The sequence below is a fragment of the Octodon degus genome, unplaced genomic scaffold, assembly GCF_000260255.1.
Source record: "Octodon degus isolate 3935 unplaced genomic scaffold, OctDeg1.0 scaffold00252, whole genome shotgun sequence".
Classification (NCBI taxonomy): domain Eukaryota; kingdom Metazoa; phylum Chordata; class Mammalia; order Rodentia; family Octodontidae; genus Octodon; species Octodon degus.
The window spans coordinates 1,386,423-1,397,685 of NW_004524828.1; the positions used below are offsets into that span (position 1 = coordinate 1,386,423).

Genomic DNA, 11,263 nt, shown 5'->3' on the forward strand with positions numbered 1-11,263 from the left:
TTCTCTGTCTGATCTTTCCCACTTCCTTGTAATGGCATCAATAGATCTCTTCACTATTTCCACAGTTTTGTTCTTTCCAGGATGTTGGAAATTAAAAACATGTAGGATATTTCATTTAATTTCACTTAGTAGTATAGGTTTAAAATTCTTTGGTTTTTAAAATAAAATTTTAAAAAAGTGCTCTATGTCTTCTCATTGTTTGAACTCATTTCTTAGTGCTGAATAATATTTCATTATTTAGATGTGTATTGGTTGATTTATATATTCACTTGTGAAAGAGTGTTTTGTTTGCTGCCAAATATTGGCTATGATGAATAAAGCTGCTATAAATATCTGTGTATTTGTGTGTATTTGTGTGTGTGTGTGTGTGTGTGTGTGTGTGTGTAGTTTTTCCGTTCTTTTGGGTTAGTACCAGAGAGCATGATTATTTAACAGTATGATAAAACTTTCTTAGTTTTATGAGAAATGTCCAAACTATCTTTCCAAGGGACATTTTGCATCTGACAGTGGTTGTGGTACTCTATATTCACATCAGGACTTACTATCAATATGCTGAATTATGTCCATTCTCCTAGGTACAGAATAGCATAAAATTCTAGATTTAATTTTTAATTATCTAGTGGGATATGTTGAACTTCATTTTATTTAATTTACGAGGCTTGTCCACATTTTTGTTATGTTTTTATTCAGATCTTCAGCCCAAATTTTAGTTGGGTTATCATTACTTACTCTTTAGTTTTAAATGCTTGCTTGAGCAGCACATATACTAAAATTGTTGAGTTTTAAAGGATCTCTGTATATTTTTTATAACTATCTTTTATGAGATGTGTTATTTTTCAAACATTTTCCCTTATTCTGTAACTTTTTTTTCATTTTCTTAGCAGAGTCTTTCATGGAAAAGCACTTTTTTGTTTATAATGATGTTTAGTTTCTCAACTATTTCTTTTCTGGTCTATGACTTTGATGTTATACCTATAATCATTATCAAACCAATGCTTTTTTTGCACTTAGATCTGTTGTTCATTTTGAATTAAACTTCTGTAAACGATGTAAAGGAGTTGACTACTTTTTCTTCTTGGAGCTATCCAGTACTTCCTAAACCACTTGTACAAAGTGCTATATAATTCTGTTATGCTACTCTTCTTCCTTTGTCGAAGATTTGCTGACTATAATTACATGAATGTATTATATTATACATATGTAATTATACTATTTTATTTACATGGATGTATTTCTGGTCTCTGTATTGTTTCATGTATGTTTGTCTATTGTTTTGACAGTGCCATACTGCGTTGATTACTGTAACTTCATAGTAAACTTTGACATCAGGACAGGCACTATTCTTGCACTTATTCAATATTGTGTTGGTTCTTCAGGTTCTTTTGTCTCTTCATATAAACTTTGTTGCTGGCCACAAAATAAGTTGCATGGATATAATTCGAACTGCACTGAATTTACACATTAAACTGGGAAAAATGGCAACTTTACAGCACGTCTTTCTGTCTTAGCTGCTTTCTCATCACTGGGTCTCCCACAACCTAAGAGGGAAATTTATCCTGGTTCTCAGCTTCAGCCCATGTTTGGTTGGCTGCAAGGCAGGACAGCATGGTAGAGGAAAAGCTTCTCATACACTGGTGACTCAGAAGCAGAGAGCCAACCACTGAGCTGGGACGCGAGATGCATCCATCTGGGTCACATTCCCAATATAGAGTGTCTTCCTAGCAGATCTCACCTCCCATAAGCCAGTCAGCTATGCATCCCATAATCCAGTCACCTTCTCAATGCCCTGCGTCTGAGAACACTAGATCATTGGTATATCTAGATATGAACTATAACACTATCTATGGACAGAGAAATTTGCAAGAATTTTGCAAAGAAATTTGCAAATTTTTGCAAATGATCATGGCAGCAATGAATTAAGACAGTTTCATTATTTATTTTTAATTTATATTTGTCTCTTTTCTTTCTTTTTTTTTGTCTTATTGCATTGGGCAGAATTCTATTACCATGTTGAAAAGCCACAAGGGACAAAAGTATCCATTGCTTGATTTTGATTTTATCAGGAAATTTCTACTTTCCCACCATTAATTGTGTTGTTTAAAGTGTACTCTATTTTTGTAGATATTCTTTATCAAGTTGAGGAAGGTCCAGCTCTGCTCCAGGGTTGCAAAGAGGTGTTTTTATAGAATTACAAAATTTATCAAATTCTTTTGAAAAATATTCATTAACGTGTATCTGTAATTTTTCTTTTGCTGCTGTAATGGGCTATGTCATTCTGAAGATCCAATCAGTGTACAGATACATCTCACTGGGTCACAGCATACAATTCTTATTTATTTTGGCACCAGGAATGAAACTCAGGACCTTTGATTACCAGGCATGCACTTGGGCTGCTGACCTATATCCCAGGCCCTATGGCATGTAATTCTTTCCACATAACATTAATTCAATTTGCTGATATTTTGAAATAATTCTGTAAGCATGTTCATGAGACATGTATGTTTGTACTTGGTATACTCAGCATTTGGTACTAGGTTAATGCTGGCCTCACTCTATTTTAATCATCTAAACAAGATTGGAGAGAACTGGTATAATTTCTTCCTTAAGTGTTTGGTAGATATCTTGGTTACTTTTCTCTCATTCCTGAGGGAACAGAGGCAAAATACCTGTTCCCAAGAATTAAGGAATAAAGGTTTATGTAGCTCACAATTTGTGGAAGTTTCAGCCCACACTCAGCTGGTTCCAAGGCAGGATAATATGGCACAGGGGTAACAGCCCAAGTGGGCAGAAGACAGCGAAGCAGCAAGAGCAAAAGGGGTGGGGAGAGAAAGCCTCTTCCTCCCTCATGTTGTATGCAGGCATCCTGCCCACACCACTGTTGTGGATTCAGATGGTTTAATAGGTCTAGGTATATTATCAATTTCTTTTGATGTGGGTGTTGACAGATTTCATCTTTCAAGGAATTGGCTCATTTTACTGAAGTCATCAGATACGGACATACAGCTGTTTGCAGTATTTCTTCATTAGCTTTTCCCTGTCTATGAACTTTTGTAGCAATACTTCTGCTTTTATTTATGATAGTTGTAAATTTTGTTATTCCCTTTCTCTCTTATACTAGGCAGAAACTTCTACATTTTACTGATATTTTCAAAGAAGTAACTTTTGCTTTTGTTGAATTTATTTATTTATTTATTTACACCAGCAATTGAACTTGGCACCTTGTGCTTGTCAGGCAGGTACTTAGGCCTTGGAGCTATCTCCCTAGCCCGATTTTTCTATATTGATTTCATATTTTCAATTTTATTGACTCCTGCTTTAATTTATTATTTATTTCCTCTACTTATTTTGGACTTAATTTGTATTTCTTTTTCTAGTTGCTTGAAGTTTATTATGATTACATATCTTATTCTTTTAGAATACATGCATTTTAAACAAATTTTAAAAAGAAAAATAGAATATAAGTATGAAATGCTCCAAATTTTCTCATGACAATGTTGTCACTGTGTCCCACAACTTTTGATAAGTTGCTTTTTAAAAGGTTTTCAGGGCCAAATAACTCAGTGGATTAAAGTGCCTGCAAGCAGGTGCAGGGGCTGGGGGTTCGATCCCTGGGCCTGCTGTATTGGTGCCAGCCCTGGGGCACGTTGAGATGGCAATTGAGACTTTGTGTGGTGTCGTGCACCTATAATCCCAGCTCTTGGGAGGGAGTAAACAGGCAGATCACTATGAGTCTGACCTAGTAGTGAGACCCTGAACACTCAGTAGACCTTTCCCTTAAATACAAAAAAAAAAAAAAAAGTTTTCATTTAGTTCCTATTTTTTTAAAAGCATTTCATTTGAGTTTTATTTTGATCTTGTTCTTACCTAGAAGTGAATAGTTGGAAGTGAATTTGGAGAATATCACCAAATATTTTGGAATTTCAGAGCTGTGTCTTTGCTAGGGCTTTACTGTTTAATTCCATATTGACATGAATATAGACATTGTTTACTTTCTATGCTCTTAAATTTCTTATGGTGTTTTATGGTTCAGAATGTGCTGTATATCACTGAATGCTCCCTATGTGCACTTGAAGTGAATATATATATATATATATATATATATATATATTCTACTATTGTTGGGTTAGTCTACAAATGCTCATTACTTCCAATTGACTGATGGTGTTGAGCTCATTTATGCTCATACCTGTTGAATCTGCCCATTTCTAAAAAAATGATACACTAAAGTCCCCAAGCATAGTAATGGATTCTTATATTTATCTTGTGGTTCCATCAGTATTGCTTCATTTATTTTGATGCTCTGCTGTTAGGTGCATATAGGTTAAAATTTATATCTCTTCTTCAAGAACCAATCATTTTACTAACATTTACTTTCCTGATCCTTCATAAAATTATTTGCTGTCATGCCTGTTTGACTCAAATTAATATGCCTACTTTTATTTCTATTGATTAGTGTTAACATAATATATCTTTATTTATTTTCATCTAATTTGTATTTTTACAGTTAAATTGGGCTAATTTGTATTTTTACAGTTAAATTGGGCTTCTTATAGACATGCAGTTAGCTCTTTTTTGATCCCCTTTGACAATCTATGTTTACTACTCTCATTGGTGTATATTATTTGAACAGTATTATGTGCTTCCTTGTAACATTTTCATCATGAAAGTAGTGTTATTTGCTCATAGCCCCCTTCCCTATTGCCCTGTCTTTTTTTCTTTCCCCGTTCTTTCCAGGTCCCTTCCCCTTCAACTTTTCTATCCTATTTTTCTGTAGACAATCTCTGTATTTTGAATAGTACATGTAGACTCCAGATTGCTGAAGTGATTATTAATATAGTTGGCTTAATAGTCATCATATCTTGATACTCTTGTTATCATTGCTCTTTTCTAATTTTACCCATTCATTGTTTCTGTTTTTACCTTTTACTTTTTCTGACTTTAATAATCCTAATTAAGTATTTTATAAAATTCCACTTGATCTTATTTCTTACTATAACATGGTTGTGTACATGTTGCTCTAGTTTTAATTAATTGATTAATTAATTAATTAATTAATTTATATTGTAGTACTGGGGATTGAACTCAGGACCTTGCACTTGCCAGGCAGGAATTTAAGCCACTGAGCTATGTCTGTGGCCCAAGTTGATCTAGTTTTTATATTTATGTGTAACCGATTAAAGTTCACTTTCAAATAACACTATACTGATTTTTGAGCAACATAAAATGACAACCCTTCTTCTTTTCCTCTATATCATTCTTCTCATACATTTCACATTTGTAAGCATATATGTACATACACATACATAATTGAGCATATTGTTACATTCATTATTTATTGGGTCACAGAATTAGAAAACATAAGTAAAATCAACGTTTTATATTAGCTTAACTTTTCCCTTTTCAGTGTTCCCTTTGCTTATGTAGACTCAAGTTTCTGACTTACATCCTTTCTAAAGAAAGCTCTCTTTAAAGAACCTCAAATTGTTTTCTGTGGACAAGTCAATTTTTGTCTAAGAAAAGCTTTATCTGGGCTTTACTTTTGAAGGGTAATTTTAATCCTCTCAACACATCAAATGTTCACTTGACTTTATTCACACTCCTTCTGAGGAGTCATTCTTTGTCTTTTCTCCTCTATTTGTAAGATAGATTTTTTTGACCTCCAGCTGCTTTCACTTTACATGTGATTTTCTGTAATTCGAAAATGCTTGGTCACCTGTGAGTGTCCTGGTTCTGTGGTTTTATGTCTGATATGAATTTTGGGAAATTTTTAGACATTCTGTCTCATGTATACCTTTTGTCTTGGTTACTTTTCTGCCATTGCTGAGACAAAAATACTGGGATTAGTACTCAAGGGCTGGGACTAGTACTCAGATCTACATTCGCAGTGGATCATGAGTTAATCACAAACTCTAGAAGTCCTCCCCACTGCAGGAGCTGTTAGGAACACAACTAGACACAAACCTTAACACTGAGTTTCTGTCTCAGTTACTCTTCTCTTGTTGCTGGGAAAATACCTGACACCAAATAATAAGGAAAGAATGTTTTATGTAGCTCACAGTTAGTGGAGGTTTCAGTCTGTACTTGGCTGGCTCTAAGGCAGGTGGTACATGGCAGAGGGGGAGCAGCTCGTGGTTGTGGGAAATGGCAAAGAGCAATGGCAGGAGCAGTGGCCGTGGCAGCTAGCAAGCCTCTCTACCTCCCCTATATTGAATTCAGGCTATCTGCCCCAGGGCGGATGTAGCACCCACACTCAAAATGCCAGCATTGGACCATGTATTAATCACAAACTCTGGAAGCCTGTCCCAGTGACTGCATGAGGTTTTGAGGGGATGGCTAGACACAAACCATAGCATTCCTCCCTTGTCCCCCTAGAGACTCATGCACATCCCTTTATACAAAAGGCATTTTAGTCCATCTCTAAAAGTTGCCAAAGTCCTAACAGTTTCAGTGTCACTGAGAAGTGAAAGTCCTGAGTCTCCTCCAAGATCTAAGGCAAACTCTTAGCTGTGAGCTGCTGAACAAATGAAAAGTTAAACACTTCTAACATTCAATGGCAAAAAAATTTTACTATTCCAAAAGGTACAAATAGCAGGACACAAAGCATTGGGACCAAAGTAAGTAAAACATCCAGAAAGACAAACCTTAAGTCCTGTTGTGCCATGTAAAATATCCAAAACATTCTGTGATGAATTGTTAGCTCCGTGTGGCTCCACCTCTACGGCACTTTTGGTGGTAACTCCCATTGCTTCTCTGAAGGCCTGCTTTGTTCAATCCTTGCAGATTTTCTTAGATGATCCATGCTCCTGTCTTATCCAAACCTCAGTTTCCACTGCATGTTAGGCTTCTTCCTCACAGCTTCACACACTGCCCTCCTGGGGGCACATTGCCTGGCCTGCCAGGCCTTCTGAAATCTAGGTGGAATCCTTCTTAACCTCAGAACTCTTGCATTCTGTATTTTTTTTTGGGGGGGGAGGGAAGGGTCTACAGGATGTTCAGGGTCTCACTACTAGACCAGACTCGTAGTGATCAGCCTGTGTACAGCCTCCCAAGAGCTGGGATTACCGGTGCGCGCCACCAACCCCAGTCTTTGCATTCTGCATGTACCTAAAACCAACGCTACATGGATGATGCCAATGTCCGCTGCTAGATGGAGCAGTAGCAGGTTTTCTTCTCTATTGGCTGTGGGGATCAAATGCCTGGATTGCTGAGGACTCTGCACCACATTCCAAGGAACAAATTCTCTCTAACACCGCTCTTCTGGAACATGGCAAACTGTGGCTTTCTCCTCAAAGCAGAGTCTTTCACTTTTGCAGTTTTGAGGCTGCAAAGGGTGGAGACTTTGCTGCTTCTATGTTGCTCACAGGTCACCTTTTCTATTCTACCACTATCTCTTGGCAATAGAGATCCTCCCAGCTCCATCTCTGCAGTCCACAGCCTTACTATCACTTCCTTTCTGGCCAAACTCACCACATTTTAAAACATCCTGTTGGGTTCTTTGCTCTTGATTCTTAACAAAAATCTGAGTAAAGCCCCCAAACAATAGCAATGCCACTGCCTCAATATTTGACTACCTTGACATTTCTTTTGTGAGATTAATTAGTCTGCCATGTGTAATCTCAGTCTCAGGCAAAGTCTCTGGGCACAAGCATAATGCAGACAAACTTTCTGCCAAGCTATAACACACATTATCTGGAGTCCAACATCCAATGAAGTTCTTCTTCCTAGTTGAAACCTGGACTTCATAGGCAAGATTTTTTATCCGTCGTCTGGTCTTCTGAGCTCTGACTAGCATTTCCCATACAGAACAGCTGAAGGAATTTCAGTGCTTCTCTTGTAGGTGACATCTCCAAGCCCTTCTTATATCTTCCCAAAAGCCATTCCCAAAGACTTGCAAGCCACACAGCCAGCTTTGGTCAAGCAATAACCCCACTTCTCAGAACCAAATTCTGAATCTTTTTTTTTTTTCTTTCTGATACTGGGGATTGAACTCAGGACCTCACCCTTGCCAGGAAAGAGCTATTCTACTGACCTACCTCCCCAGTACCAAATTCTGTCTCAGTTACTTTTCTCTTATTGCTGACACCCAAAATTAAGGAAGGAAATACTTACTTAGTTCAAAGTTAGTAGAGGTTTCAGTTCATACTAAGCTGGCTCTAGGGCAGAGTGGCACATGGTAGAGGGTAGCCTTTCATGGCGTTGGAAAATAACAAAGAGCAAAGGGAGGAGCAGTGGCTGTAGCACCTAACAACTCTCTATCCTTCCCTTATATTGTATTCAGGCTATCCACACTAGGGCAGGTGTACCACTCTTACCCATAATCCCAGTATTGGATCAAAAATTAATCAAAAACCCTAGAACCCTGCCCCAATGGCTATATGAAGCTTTGGGGAGCAACTAGATATAAACCATAACACCTTTTATTTGCTTCTTCTTCTATGATTCCCATTTTGTCTACTAAATTTTTATACTTGGAGCTCATTTCTTGGATGCTATCTTTCATTTTGTGTTTTCTATATTTTAGTAGTAAAAGTTTCATTGAGATAATCTCAAACTCAGAGATTATTTCCTCAATCACTGTTTTTGCTAGTAAGGTCAGAAAGAAAATTTTGGATGGAGTTTTTGATATCCAACATTAATTTTTGGCTTTTTTATGGTTTTCGTCTTTATTTACTTTGCCCATCTGTTCTGATATGCTGACTACTTTATACATTAAAGTTCTTAGTATGTTATCCATAGTCACTTTACATTCCTGATATGATAGTTTCAAATATTCCTGCTGTGTGTGGATCATTTCCTGATACATGTTCTATATCTATATGCTTTTTTTCTTTTCTTTTTGGCTTTCAGTAAACCCTATGCCTTTAGAAGGGCAGGGCCAACTAGAAATATTTCATTTCACCAGGTCATTGTAGAACCTGTTACTATAACTACAAGGGGATTCTTATATGATATTTTATGAACTTGGTGGAGGCCCAGGTGGCACAACTGAAAATAATATGGGGACTTCCTTTTCCTGGTATTTTGGATGGTGTCTTGGTGACTGTCCAAAGCCTCATGTGGTCTTAGGGCCTTTTCAGAACACAGAGATGGCTGAATCTAGAGTGCGCAGTGCTGAGATTAAAGTGTGTGATTAATGAATCAGTCCACTGTTTGGTTTGCCATAATTCTCACTAGGATTAAGAGTATGAGTGCCCCCTAAACTGGAGAGATCAATATGAAAATAGAATAACAACATACAGGAACAAAAAATCATGTACTGAAATTTCGGAGGGGAAAAATGGTTCAGTATAGGGTAAGGTGGGTAGCCTGGATACAATATAAGGGATATGAAGAGTCTTGCTTCCCCTACACACACCTTGTCGCTTTTCTTATCTTCTTCCTGTCATGAACCATTACCCCTGTGACATGTTCCATCTTGCCTTAAAGCCAGCTGATTGTGCAGTGAAACTTCTATAACCTGTGAGCTAAGTAAATCTTTCCTCCGTTAACTTTGAGTATCAGGTGTTTTGTCTCAGCAATTGGAGAAAAGTCACTAAGTCACCGGGAACACCCTAAAATTTTATTTTTCAGTATTCTTTACTAAATCTTCAGCAGTTCTTCTATTGTAGTCCAGACTTCCCTACCCTCTCCTGAACCGTTGTCCCCCTCAGAAATTTCAGTTCGTGATTTTTTCTTCCTGTATGATGTAATTCTATTTTCATATTGATCTCTCCAATTTAGGGGGCAGAAGTGTATTCTGCAATTTCATTTTTTTAAATGAATTGGTGAAGGGTTGTTGAGTTTTCAGTTTGTTCAAGTTCTTTCTTCTTGTTAGAACATACAGTGGCAATTTGCCAACTTTTTCAAGCTTCCTAACTGGAAGACTATCCCTATTACCTTTTCAATTTTTTCCTTTGATATTTTATTCCAGATTAGGATATATTTTCAAAACAATGGACTAAATATTTAATAGTCTTCACTGTTGATCAAATGCTTGCTTGAGGATCGGTCAGTGAGTGAGGAGTCAGTCACAAGAATTTTTGATTAAAAGTAGCTCAGGAAAAGGGTGCTGGTCAATAGTAGGCATGATGTAAAGCCTTTCAAATATCAGTGTACAGCTGGCGTGGTGGAGCATCTATAACCCAAGTGCTCTGGGAAGGTAAGGCAAGTCTCCCTTGCTCCAGGTGTCAAGTTCAAGCCCAGCATGTCTCACTTAGTGACTGCATGAGACCCTCCCTCAAAAAAATCAAGATGTAAAGTGAAAATGTGTCTCTACACTGAGACATTTTCAAATAATTATATGCTAATCATTATATATAAAGACTTTACCTATCTCCTCATAAACAAATTTACTTCTAATAGCAGGTCTAGAAACTTAGCAGTACTGAATGCACATATAGGTACAGTGGTATTTAGAATTTTCTGAATTGAATTTTTTGGATGTGTGATTGAACTCATTAAAATAGAAGTTGCTCATATTTTTCTTGGGCATAGTGGTATTTATAAACTGGTTTTCACTAAAGAAGGAGGACTTTTAAAAAGAGTAATAAAAGATATTGTTTAGTATGCATGTTTGGCACTGAGGTTTATTGATATGTTCTGCCTACTATGACAAATGATAGAGAAGAGATTGCGCATCACTATCTGTTCTATCCATGTACTGCCAGTGGGCAAAGATTTCTCATTTCATACATCATTTACAAGTTCCTACAGTAATTTTACACAGTTCAAATCCTCAGCACAAGGCACAGAAATTATCTATACATATATATGCATGCAGGCATACTAAATATGAAACCCTTTAATACTGAAGTTCACATGCCCCAACCAATAAAGTTGCTGAAGCCCAGCAAGTTATCTAATTAAAATCTTTCCAGTTTTCACTGTTGCCCAGTGTGTACCTCTGAAGCAGTCTTTTTCAGGAGGTTTTCCTCTTGAGTTTTTTTGTAACAATGAAATGTGATTTTCTTCTTTTCCAATTACTTTTGTATTCTGAAAATCAAATTAAAAGAAGAGATTCACATTAAATTTTCCATCTACTTATTCTCTAAATTTTTAAATAGGTAAAAATACTTCTGCATTCTGGAATAAATAGAACTAAAATATACAAATTAATTTCAAATGTAAATTAATGCTATATTTGGACAATATTTGACTGGGGATTTTAAAATTGATTAAAGATATATATTTTCATTTAAGAAAGTACACATATTCATTTTTCATATATCTTCCCTTATTTTCTTGTTTCATTTAAGACAGTACACATAACATAGATTGTAAATTT

General features: G+C 36.5%; 1 long non-coding RNA gene across 1 annotated transcript in view; it reads left to right on the forward strand.

Moving 5' to 3' along the window:
- The window catches only part of LOC111813990, a 73,636-nt gene that overhangs the window by 32,432 nt on the left and 29,941 nt on the right, over nt 1-11,263 (forward strand). The window lies entirely within an intron of this gene.